Here is a 13,808-nt window from a genome sequence, read left to right on the forward strand (position 1 = left end):
ACATAAGTGACAAAGCTATTACTTCAGACAAATGTCTCTGGCAAATTCACACCATGAGATCCAAGTAGAAATAATAATAATAATACAATCTGACTTTGAACTTTCTAGACTTCCTTTTACGTTCTTCCCCCATCTTTTTCTTAATATATTTATTATATTTGATTGTTTTGGTGCCTACTGAGTGAAAGATATGTTGTATATCAGAGCATGCTTGGTTATCTATGAAAGACATAGAAATGGTACCCTTCACACAAAATACTACTACTACTAATACTACTACTACTATTTTCTAATCACAAACAGAGAGACTGGTCAAATTCACATTTATTATGGATCTCATTTGATTGTTATATTGGATTCAATTTCAAACCAGCTGAATGCTAAGATGTGTTGGCTTCGTGACAATCTAGCAAACAACTGCAACTACTCCTTATTATATGATTTTATTTTTTAAAGTATGACTGAGGAATTCATGGAAATCAGTATGTCTTACTTAAACAGGCAATGTGGCGAGGCATTAGGGCTACTAACTCAAGCTCTGGCCTGGTTTGTTTATGTGTGTAGACCAGCTTAATATTTGAGGGTGTGACCAATTCTGCACTCCTGAGACATGCCAGAAGTAACTGACTGTGTGTTGGCAGCCTTGCTCTCTATGTAGCATTAGTCTACTACGCGGTGGAGGCCATGGACACCTCTCCCCTCTCCACAAAAAATGATTGATTCTCTATTCCTGCCCACTGCAGATGGCCTTGGTCCACATTTGGACACTGGCCTTGTCATTTGAAAAGCATCACTCCGGGCTTGCAATGTGAAAAGAGTAAAGGACCATTGAAGCCACAAAGGATCTGTGCATTCAATAAAATATATGGATAGTATTACCTTGAGACAGCTCGGTAACAAGTAAAGCCCTTAGTTATCTTCTTATTATCACCAACAAAAACAACATGCATACACACACACACACACACACACACACACACACACACACACACACACACACACACACACACACACACACACACACACACACCACACACACACACACACACACACACACACACACACACACACACACACACACACACACACACAAGGTTACTTAGTACCGAGCTGTCTATCTGGTGTGATATATAATACAGTAGAAGGCCTGCAGAAGCACTGGACCCTGCACTCTGAGGAGGAGCAATGCAAAAACAGAATTTTCATCAAGGGTTTAATTTCTTATGAGTTTTCTTGTATCTAGTGAGAATTGGTTGGCATCTGAAATTCCTGTATATAATTCATGTATCTGATTATATGTTCATCACCAGAGGTAAGTGGCAGCATTTCATGATTGTTCTTCATTATTTAGCTTTAATCTTTGACCAATTACTTTTGTATAGAGACAATAAAGTGGTAGCCCTCCTCTTCCTTTAAAAGTTACAAAGAACATTTATTTCACACAGGTGACAACATCTGTTCAAACCTGGCAAGAGTGATTATAATAAATGATTTCCTTGCATCAAGTTTGGCTGCACATTGTTTTTTAAGTAGCTGGCCAAAATAACCTTCCTTCTTTTCCTGACTGAATGATTTCCCATGGTGTAAATGTATATGTGATGTGAGCCACAAAGTGAGCTGAGAGCTGAGTTCGGACGTAGTCCATTAATGTCATGTTGTTTTTTCTCAGGAAATAAGTAGGCTTACTCTAAAATTATAAAAATGAAATGTTGAAAATAGCAACAACAGCAATGAAAGGTTTTCAGTAGACTGTGTCAGTGGACAACCCTGTCTCCTAAAAATTACGTTCCCACAGAACTAAACTGCATTCTCAATTACGTTTAGCAAGAAACGTATTTTCTCCTACGTTACGTTCGTTATGAACGTATCTCAAATACGTTTATTTTCTACATATCTTCTCGAAGCATATTTTCTCCCACGTTACGTTTCTTATGAACGTATCTTAAATACATTTATTTTCTACATATCTTTGCCATTTATTGTCTTGCTTATAATAATGATAATAGTCATTTATAAATATCATTTTAGAGCACACATTTGAAATCAGTAGGCGAGGCTGTAATTTCGCCAGCTGTTACTCTCATGAGTGAGGCAGAAAATAATAGTTTTTAACATGCCAAAAAGCTGCTGTGTTGTTTATTGCACCTCAAACATTAAAACAAATCCAGAGTTACGTGTTTCTGTACTTCCTCTAAGAAGAAAGGACAGTAACAGAAGATCTCTGTCGCTTCAGGCTTGATCGCCGTTCAAATGACAGCGTTGATTTCCCCAAAAGTGGGCGGGGCTGTAAAGTGACGATTTTACTCTCATCTATTATTCAAAACCATTCTTTTTATTCTAACATAAATTACATGCCAGTGTTTTTATTTTAAATCGTATAATGTCGGACTTTTTTTCCCGTCTGTGAGGAAAATAAATGGGGCTTAGAGCCTCAACAAATACTGACATCTGTATTTTTGAAAATCTTTTTTTCCTTATTTACTCAACAATAACACACAATTATCCTTGTTTTTATTTATTCGTTTAATTCTATAATCTTGGGCTTTTTAGCCGTAAATAAAGTCACCGGAAACAGACGTAGGCCTATAAGGGACATTTTGAGGATACACACAAACCCACTGAACAGATTACCCAAGATCGTCAGCTTGAAGCTCGTTGATTGGATGTTTAGCCGCAATGCATGTTGGGATATGATGTTAATGCGATATGATATCCAAAAAAAATAAAAAAATAATAATAATAATAATACTTTATTCCGAGTGTTCTTGCTTTTCTCTTTGGAAGTCATCACATAACGGCATTGTAATACACAGTTCGGCTGCATTAAATATTACACATCTGCTGTAGTTCTTTATTTATAGAGCCCTGATGAGAAGACTTCTGGAAAAACAGGAGAACTGCCGCCAAAACTGAATATGTGACGTGGATCATAAATATATCAACAATTAAACAACACCTTGCATTTCTTTTCACAAAATACGTCTCCTTGCAGTATCAATACTAATTCGGCTGACTTTTATATTTGATCCAATTGGTAGATAGGTTACATTTACACCATAACGGTGCACAACTGATAGAAAAGGACTGATTTTCTTTGAATATAAGAATGTAAATACTGAGTTGAGAGAATAGTCAGGGAATTTGGGTGATGGGAGACACTTCTATGGAATCACAATTTCAATAGATTACCATTAAATGGCGGATATGCCTTTCTGTCTGTGATGTTTTACAAATCAGATATTAATGTGTAGAAGTAAAGCATGAGAAATAGTATAGCAATATCCTGTAAAATTATGTAAAAACATGAATAAAACTACACATCTTCAGATGTTATACATACATAAGTGTCCTAATACAAAGTTATTATTAGTATGCTGTGTGTACCTTGTGTGCACCGCCTAGTGGTTAAACCACGTTATTGAATTATTTTTGTTGAATAATGTTATTTGATGAAAACAATATTAAGAGTACATACTTTCATAGGGGGAAAGTAGAAGGTCTGTGATAGAAATATAGAATATAAAAAATCAAGAAGATACTGTAAGTGATCTCTACAATAAAACAGTTTAGTGCACGATGTACAAAGATATTAATAGGAGGATGTGCAAACATACAAACTAATTAACCTCTATTTAAACATTACATTATACTTTAGGTTAAGGTCTTCTTTCAAATAAGAAAAACACTTTGGGGGTATCGATCTACAGATAAATATTAAGCCTGACAAAGTACTTAACGTCTAATGTATTGCTTTCCTGCAATGTTAACTATGTTGAAGCACTTATTTTAACTGATATTATACACATTAATTATACTCTTATGTATGTAGATAGTATAAGAAATGTGCAGAATTTGACAGTTTAATGGTGGAGGTACACACATATTGATAGATGTCTTGTAATTAACTATTAGTAGAGAATAACGAGTAATTAATATACTTTATAGAGATCTGCAGATAAATGTTTAGTCTTCTCAAGCACCAACTATCAAATATCTCTGCTGATTGTTGGCACTTGACACCTTTCCCTGAATTGTACTCAGGTGTAACTAAAGTCTGGTTTAAAGGTTGTTTATATTTCACATCATTAATCAGAATCTGCAGAGTTCCTAAAGTAAATGTAGTGGAGTAAAAATACCAGGTTAACCTCTGAATTGTAGTGGAGTAGAATTAATGCTGCCCATTATGGATACAAGCGATTTTCACCCATGTACTAATTACATGTTTTAAATGTGTACACACCAATGTGTTTCCTATCGCCTAAACCTCCAGGGCTGTACACAGTTTAATACTGTCAACTTCTAATTTTTGGAAAAACGAAAACGTCTTTTAAAACTACAATTCCCAGTAGAGACGTGCCATAGAGAACATTTTGCGAAACACAATAGCCAGCATGTGTAGTTCTGGGGAGGCGTTCGAGTCCAGTTTTGAATAGTCTGCCGTGGTTTCGTTCTATTTCAAAGAGCTTGACGCTCGGCGTAACCTTGGCGCACTGCCACTCCAACATCCAATCACAAAGCTTGGGTTTGTCACGGGGTTTGTCAACGGGACTGTAGTCCCAAACGATAGCTGGGGATTATGAGTAGTGGAGTGTCTTCGGCCATCCTAAACTGAAATGTTTTTCGGATATCATATCGCATTAACAACACCACATCTGGCGTCACAGAGATCTTCTGTTACTGTCCTTTCTTCTTAGAGGAAGTACTGAAACACGTAACTGGATTTGTTTTAACGTTTGAGGTGCAATAAACGACACAGCAGCTTTGTGGCATGTTAAAAACTATTATTTTCTGCCTCGCTCATGAGAGTAACAGCTGGCAAAATTACAGCCTCGTCTACTGATTTCAAATGTGTGCTCTAAAATGATATTTATAAATGACTATTATCATTATTATAAGCAAGACAATAAATAGCAAAGATATGTAGAAAATAAACGTATTTAAGATACGTTCATAACAAACGTAACGTGGGAGAAAATATGTTTCTAGAAGATATGTAGAAAATAAACGTATTTGAGATACGTTCATAACGAACGTAACGTGGGAGAAAATACGTTTATTGCTTAACGTAATTGAAAATGCAGTTTAGTTCTGTGGGAACGTAATATTTAGGAGACAGGGTTGCAGTGGACTGTGTAGAATGCAGTGGCGGGCCGTGCATTTCACACCTAGGCCTTCAGTGATGTCCGACACAGTCCTACCTGAATTATTAATACCATCATTATGACGCCATGGCTCTAGAAACTATACATTTAGACAGAAACGCAGTATAACCGGGCGTTGCATCACCTTAACATAGTCAAGTACAACAGTTATATTCCGAAGCATTTATAATCAATATATCCGCATTCACAATTAAGAGTGTTAAACTACCAGCTTTAATATCGCTTGGATACTGTCAAAACTTAAAAATAAAAGGGGCTTTTAAGGCATTAGTCTACAAAGTTTTATTAAGTCCACCAAAAGTATGTGAGCTTTAACAAGTTTGTTCACTAAACAGCGCATTGTCGCACCCAAAGCACTTTCATTTAAGAAACGTGACGATAAAGACACAAACTATTCACTGAAAATAAAAGAAAACAAACAATTAATTTGCATTTGTTCATGAGGATATATTTGCGACAGTGGTGAAAGTGTATTCCTAGCCCTGAATGTCCACTTTGATAAAGGTTAAACCAAAACAATTCAACAAGTCTCCTTGAGTACTTTTACTGCACAGCTGAGCCCGTGCGCCACACACATCTCTATATCTCTTGCAGAAGCATCAAACATTTATTTTTTATATATTTGTCATTTTAATTTCATATATATATTAATTCGTTAATATTGATTTAATATTAACGACATAAAATGACAAAAATATATTAAAATAAAAAAATAAATAAAATGCTTTGTACTCACCAAAACAACTGATTATTTGATCACAAAATCCATCCTCCTTTCTTTCCTCAAGAAGACTTCAATGACTGTTGTACAGTTTATCTGTGCGTTTCAGTTCCACCAATAAGTCATTTTCTATAGACATGAAGGCTAATGATGAAAGCCGAGTCTGTCCAGTAGAATTTCTGGCATAAGTTTTAATTCGCTTTAAGGCCGAGAATGACCGCTCGACAGAAGCAGTGGACACAGGGATAGTCACTGCCACACATGCCAATGTGTAAAGCTGCCCCATGCTCTCACTCAGATTTTTCTGCTTAAGGAAATCAAGGAGATCAGTGGGACTTTTCCCTTCAAAATCAGTCATGGCATACATTACAGTCAGTTCTGTTTTTAGCCGGGACAGATCGAACAGTGTTCCGTGACTCTGTGTTAATTTGGCTAAGGCTGTTTGCGGGAATCTTTTCCGGTAGGTCTGAAAGTGCTGGGGGTCCAGGAGGGAGAGAAACATTAATTGTTCGTGGTCTTGAAACCTACTCCGTATCTGGCAAAGAATGTTGTCCAGAATATTGCTGTGGAGTTGTTGGTAGTATGCGCGAAGGTCTCCTTGTGCTGTACGTGGGCCTCTGCGTGCGCTCGGACCATTTGAGATGCGCGCTGTGTCCTCGTAGATCTGACGAAACTGGCACCTCTCTCGCTCAATTGTGTCACAAAACTCGTTCACCCTTGTCAGACAGAATTGTACATCCAATGTTTGTTTCTGTAGTATTCCAAAGAGCACATCTGAATGCTTAAAAATCCCATTGAATGTTTCAAGCAAATAACAAAACTCAAAATCATCCAGACGTGCATTAAATCCATCAGCGCTAAGCATAGTATCCCCATCATCAGGGGCGGCGCCAGGGGGTATCTAGGAGTTGCTATGGCAACTCCAACAATTGGCCTAGAAACGGCTTAGCAACCCCATTGTTTTGATATGAAAATGTATCATATTTATACAAAATTCTCGCAGCCCGCGAGAATGTGTATAAATATGATACATTTTCGCGGGATCTATCAGGGGCGGGTCGTTGTAATTTACTGCGTGAACTGTTACTTGGCTAATTGTTATGTTTTGCATGGGGCTTTTGTTGTTTTTGTGCCCTCATTTCCTCCACCCTGCTCTCTGCAGAGCTCCACTCCAGAATATACAACTTCTGCTAGTCAGTGATTCTCAGACACAGTGTCTCACCCTTTGAGCATCTCGGCAGAAATGAGCAGTCACTCCTCTCAGTTACAAATGGTCATTTTAAATGAATCAAGAATGTGTTGTATTTTCCGACATGGCACATTGTTCGAGGCGTGCTGACAGTGAGATCTAACACGGGGAATTGTGAATGAGGAGAAGAGAACTGAGAATGAGGAGGAGGAGGAGGAGGAGGAGGAGGAGGAGGAGGAGGAGGAGGAGGAGGAGGAGGAGCAGGAGGAGAGTCACAGAATGAGGCCAGAGAGGAGGAAAAGTGTGTTATTTAGGCAATGTTGTTGGTGGGAGTTAGGGAGAGCCTGGCCCTCACCTCACTTCTCTGCCAGAGTATTTTTAATGCTGTCCCGCGATCCGGAGTGCCTTTCTGCAGCCTGGAGTCTGTTGTAGTTGGTTAAGGAGTTCTTTTTGAGTTTTGGTCGGAAACGTTTTCCCGCAGCTTTGTTTTTGGTTTACTACGGCCAGCCAAGCTCCCTGTCGTCAGTACCTGCCTTGGATTACCTTGTTTATTAAACTTTTTTGAAACTTTATTTTTTGTCAGTCTCTGCTTTGGGGTCCCAGTAGTATCTAAACGTCACAGAATACTCTGGCCAATATGGACCCCGCAGGGAATGAGAGACTCAGGGAAGCGCTTGCTGCTCAAGGGGTAATGATAGGGCAACATGACAGAGCTCTGCAGAGAGTTATGGAAGCGATTTGGGATTTAACCGCCGGTGTGACCAACATCGGAGGCCGTATGGCACACTCCCGCCGACTGCCGATGCTCAAGATACAGACCCTGCTCCTCCACCTCAAGCTGATCCAGAACGACAGCCCTGCAATCCTCGTGAGCCCTTTATCCCCACACCCGTCAGGTATCCAGGAGATTTAGGGTCTTGTAGTCAGTTCTTACACCAGTGTAGTCTTGTGTTTGAGCAACAGCCTTTCACTTATTCCACTGATAGAACTAGGGTTGCTTTCATCATGAGCCTACTGAGTGATAAAGCAGCAGCATGGGCCCTTGCCATATCTAACAGCAACTCGCCTATTAGTCAGTCTCTGTCGTCTTTTACTGCAGAGATACGTAGAGTGTTTGATCATCCAGTGAGGGGGAAGGAGGCTGGTAAAAGACTCCTTTCACTCCACCAGGGTTCAGGCTCTGTTGCTGATTTTGCTATTGATTTCCCGCATTCTTGCAGCTGAGAGCGGTTGGGGAGACATGGCTTTGCTGGGAATTTTTTATAAGGGGCTTAATGATGAGTTAAAGGATGAACTAGCTGTTAGGGATGAAACCTCCTCCTTAGAGGAGTTGATTTCTCTAGCGATACGACTAGATAACCGCCTCTGCGAGAGGCGTAGGGAGAGATCAGGAAAACATAGCTCCACCTCCTTTCCCCCTCCGTCCAAGTTTCCTAGTCGGCCGGCATTCTCTGGACCTTCTCGCCATCCTCCTGACTCCGGGCCTCCCAGACCTTCTCCAGATACCCAGGTCTCTCCCTTCTTTATGGAGGAGCCCATGCAGCTGGGAAGGATGACGCTTACTCCATCAGAACGTCAACGCCGTCTTCGTCAGAGACTCTGCTTCTACTGTGGCCAGGCTGGTCACGTCAGCGCCGGTTGTCCCTCTCTGCCAAAAGACATGGCTCATCAGCGACAGGGGGAGCACTGATGAGCCACACTTCTATCAACTCAGCCTCCTCCAACCGCATCCCAGTCAAAGGTACTATTTCCTGGTCTCAGAACTCTGTTCCGCTGCAGGTCTTGATTGATTCTGGTGCGGATGACAATTTCATTGACTCTGACTTTGTGATGCAGTCTAAACTTCCTTTTGAGCCTCTTCCAGAACCTAAGGATGTGTTTGCCTTAGATGGGAGACTCCTAGCCCAAGTTACTCACCGTACTGCTCCAGTTTCCCTCAAGATCTCTGGCAACCATCACGAGATAATCTCCCTGTACCTTATCCCCTCACCCATGTCGCCACTCGTTTTAGGTTTTCCGTGGTTGAAGCTCCATAACCCCCACATAGATTGGGCCAACTCGTCTATCATTAACTGGAGTTTATTCTGTCACTCTCATTGCTTACACTCTGCTGTACCCCCCACAGTTACTAGAGCACCAGACCCCCTCAAACCCATTGATCTCACCTCTGTACCCCCTGAATATCACAGTGTCAAGGAGGTTTTCAGCAAGGACCACGCCCTATCCTTGCCGCCTCACCGGCCCTACGATTGTGCCATAGATTTGCTCCCTGGCACCCCCTTTCCGTCTAGTAAACTGTACAATATCTCTAGGCCAGAGAAGGAGGCCATGGAGAGTTACATCTCTGACTCACTCGCTGCTGGGCTTATTCGCCCCTCTTCATCGCCTATGGGCGCAGGTTTCTTTTTTGTGGACAAGAAGGATAAGACCCTACGCCCTTGCATAGGCTACAGAGGGCTTAATGAGATCACAGTCAAGAACAAGTACCCCCTTCCACTCATAGACTCAGCCTTTGTTCCCCTTCATGAAGCCACCATCTTCACTAAGTTGGATCTTCGCAATGCGTACCACTTGGTGAGAATAAGGGAGGGGGATGAGTGGAAGACTGCATTCAATAATCCCAGGGGACATTTTGAGTATTTAGTAATGCCTTTTGGGTTAACGAACGCACCTGGGGTTTTTCAAGCTATGATTAATGATGTATTGCGTGACATGTTAAACAGGTTTGTTTTTGTGTACCTTGATGACATCCTTATCTTCTCTCGCACTCTTCAGGAGCATGTCCAGCATGTTAGGCTGGTACTGCAGAGACTTCTTGAGAACAGACTGTACGTTAAGGCTGAGAAGTGCGAGTTTCATGCCTCTTCTGTGAGTTTCCTGGGTTTTATCGTCGACAAGGGACAATTAAGGACTGACCCCGCCAAGGTCCAAGCAGTGACCGAGTGGCCCACTCCCTCTAACAGGAAGCAGTTGCAAAGGTTTCCGGGCTTTGCCAACTTTTATAGAAGGTTTATTTGGGACTATAGTAGGGTAGCAGTGCCTCTGACTAAACTCACCTCTGTCAAGTTGCCTTTTGAGTGGTCTCCTGCAGCTGAGGCAGCTTTTGTAAAACTGAAATGTCTGTTTGCCACTGCTCCTGTGCTCTCTCATTCTGATCCAGGGGTCTAGTTTGTGGTGGAGGTGGATGCCTCTGATTCTGGAGTGGGGGCAGTTTTATCCCAGCGTTCCCCCGCAGACCAGAAGCTCCACCCTTGTGCGTTCTTCTCTCGTCGGCTGACCCCTGCTGAGAGGAATTACGACGTTGGTAATCGGGAGTTGCTGTCAGTGGTTCTGGCCCTTCAAGAATGGAGGCACTGGCTGGAGGGAGTCAACCATCCTTTTATAGTATGGACCGACCATAAGAATTTGTCTTACCTTCGCTCTGCACGCAGGCACAACTCACGCCAGGCTCGGTGGGCTCTCTTCCTGGGACGGTTCAACTTCACCTTGACCTACCGGCCTGGCTCCAGGAATGTGAAGGCCGATGCCTTGTCCCGGCAGTTCGCTTCCCCAGTGGAGGACTCAAGGGATGCAACCATTCTGCCATCTTCCTGTGTCGTGGGAGCAGCTAGATGGGACATTGAAAGGGTGGTCCAGGAGGCCCAGGAGGACCATCCAGCGGCTCAGGATTGTCCACCAGACCGGCTGTTCGTTTCCCCCGATGTTAGATCTCCAGTGCTCCAGTGGGGACACACGTCCAAAGTTGCCTGCCATGCAGGTTTTCATCGGACCCTGGCTCTAATTCGACAATGTTTCTGGTGGCCCACTATGTCCGCAGACACGAAGGAGTATGTCTCAGCTTGTTCCGTCTGTGCCCGCAGCAAGGCCTCACATCAGGCCCCCGCTGGCCTTCTTCGCCCACTTCCCATTCCCCACCGGCCCTGGTCCCACATTGCGGTGGATTTTGTGACTGGTCTCCCACCATCAGACGGGAACGACACTATTCTGACCATCGTTGACCGTTTCTCTAAGGCTGTGCACTTTGTCCCCCTGCCTAAACTACCTTCTGCCCTCGAGACTGCCACTCTTCTCACCCAGCATGTTTTTAGGCTGCATGGTATCCCTCAGGATATTGTTTCAGACAGGGGTCCGCAGTTTTCCTCCCAAGTTTGGAAGGCCTTTTGTCGGGCATTGGGGGCGTCGGCCAGTTTGTCCTCTGGGTACCATCCCCAAACCAATGGCCAGACGGAGCGGGCAAATCAGGACCTGGGAACGGCTCTTCGTTGTGTTGCCTCTCGAAACCCAGCCTCATGGTCTCTTCATCTGCCATGGGTTGAGTACGCCCACAACTCCCTGGTGTGCTCTGCCACAGGTATGTCACCCTTTATGGCTTCCAACCTCCCCTTTTCCCGGTTCAAGAGAGAGAGGTGGCAGTTCCCTCAGTACAGGGGCATCTTCGGCGAGCCCGCAGAGTCTGGCGTGAAGCCCGGGCAGCTCTTACCCGCACCTCCGCCCGGAACCAGAGGATGGCGGATCGTCATCGACGACCAGCTCCGGATTACCAACCGGGCCAGAAGGTTTGGCTTTCCTCCCGTGACATCCCTCTTCAAACGGATTCTCGGAAACTCACTCCCAGGTACATTGGACCTTATGAGATAGAACGGGTCATCAATCCTAGTGTGGTTAGGCTTAAGTTGCCTCTTGCCTTGAAGGTGCACCCCACTTTTCATGTGTCACTCCTTAAGAGAGTTTCCTGCAGCCCTCTTTGCCCTCCAACCAAACCCCCTCCACCCCCCCGGCTCATCGACAACCACCCGGCCTTCACTGTACGGAGGTTGCTGAAGGTTCGAAGGTGGGGCCGTGGATACCAGTATTTAGTGGATTGGGTGGGGTATGGGCCAGAGGAGCGACAATGGGTTTCTCGCTCGCTGATTTTGGACCCAAAACTCTTGAGAGACTTTTATGTCCGTTTCCCGGATAGTCCTGGTAGGCCAAAGGAGGCGTCCTTTGAGGGGGGGGGGGGGGTACTGTTATGCTTTGCATGGGGCTTTTTTGGTTTTTGTGTTTAACTTGTTGTGTGCTCCTTTTACCCCTCACTACTCTGTCTTTCTGTCTCTGCAGGGCTGGTGTGTGACAGGGGGGCGTGGCTGGTTACTCCTGGCTGCAGATGAGGCACACCTGTCCCCACTCACTTGATTACCTGCTCTTTAAGAGCCTGGCCCTCACCTCACTTCTCTGCCAGAGTATTTTGCATGCTGTCCCGCGATCCGGAGTGCCTTTCTGCAGCCTGGAGTCTGTTGTAGTTGGTTAAGGAGTTCTTTTTGAGTTTTGGTCGGAAACGTTTTCCCGCAGCTTTGTTTTTGGTTTACTACGGCCAGCCAAGCTCCCTGTCGTCAGTACCTGCCTTGGATTACCTTGTTTATTAAACTTTTTTGAAACTTTATTTTTTGTCAGTCTCTGCTTTGGGGTCCCAGTAGTATCTAAACGTCACACTAATTCTCAGTAGATCGAAAATGGAAACATTTCTCACAGTCACAAGTCAGCGTAGACGACCGCGATCTCCAACAGAGCCGGTCCAGCCGGACAACCCTGCTATCCACATGGATCCCGATGTTCTCTATGAAAACCGGGAGGATTGGGACCACGAAGAACAGGTGCCCCTGCCAACTGACCCGCTGCACCCGCAGCAGCAGGACCAGCTAGCTGCTACCACGAGCTGCAGTGGAACTAGCGCTGCTCCTCTCTGCACCGTGATGATCCACTGCCCTCATTTCCTCCACCCTGCTCTCTGCAGAGCTCCACTCCAGAATATACAACTTCTGCTAGTCAGTGATTCTCAGACACAGTGTCTCACCCTTTGAGCATCTCGGCAGAAATGAGCAGTCACTCCTCTCAGTTACAAATGGTCATTTTAAATGAATCAAGAATGTGTTGTATTTTCCGACATGGCACATTGTTCGAGGCGTGCTGACAGTGAGATCTAACACGGGGAATTGTGAATGAGGAGAAGAGAACTGAGAATGAGGAGGAGGAGGAGGAGGAGGAGGAGGAGGAGGAGAGTCACAGAATGAGGCCAGAGAGGAGGAAAAGTGTGTTATTTAGGCAATGTTGTTGGTGGGAGTTAGGGAGAGACCGCCCCTTCCAGGTGTGTGTATCAGGGTTTCCGCTAGGATTTTTTCTCGACGGTCAAATGTCCGGGCAGATTTTATTTTACCGGACAAATTTGAAACTTACCGGTCACATTTCAATAATAATAATAATAGTTGTGTAGCAGAGTTTCCGTTAGCAGGTAATTACCGGACTATGAGCAGATATGCTGATGTTTAAAACTCAGTTCACGGGCTCATTTTGATATTGCTTCAGTTTATAATCGTAACAGATCGAAAAAAATTCAGATTATTTTTTCAATAAATGATTCCACAAACAACAAACAACATAATTATGACATTCAAACAAACTACTTGTAGTAGATAACGTACATTATTCAGAAGTTTACATCAACTTTGAATAATAACACGGGAGAAACGGAGCCTCTCTTTTCCCCTCTCCCTCCCTCTCTCTCCTGACAGCAGTCAGCTCCTGACAGCAGTCAGCTCCTGCAGCGCGCTAAACAGAGGGCGGGGCTTCAGGTGATTCTGCAGAGCTGCGTGTCTCGGTCAGACTCAGCAGCTGATCTGATCTCTCTCTCGCGTCCGGTTACACTTCACTCGCGTTTATGTCCATATCGATCAGATCCAGCTCTCCTGATCGGCCTTTA

General features: G+C 43.8%; 1 long non-coding RNA gene across 1 annotated transcript in view; it reads left to right on the forward strand.

Annotated features, from left to right (window-relative positions):
* Positions 1 to 1,164: 1,164 nt before the first annotated feature.
* Positions 1,165 to 13,808, forward strand: part of LOC117461805 (uncharacterized) — a 38,411-nt gene continuing 25,767 nt past the window's right edge. The window contains exon 1 of the long non-coding RNA XR_004553752.2: positions 1,165 to 1,312. This is a non-coding gene — a long non-coding RNA (uncharacterized lncRNA). The remainder of the gene's footprint in view (positions 1,313 to 13,808) is intronic.

Source organism: Pseudochaenichthys georgianus, chromosome 3 (genome assembly GCF_902827115.2).
Source record: "Pseudochaenichthys georgianus chromosome 3, fPseGeo1.2, whole genome shotgun sequence".
NCBI lineage: Eukaryota > Metazoa > Chordata > Actinopteri > Perciformes > Channichthyidae > Pseudochaenichthys > Pseudochaenichthys georgianus.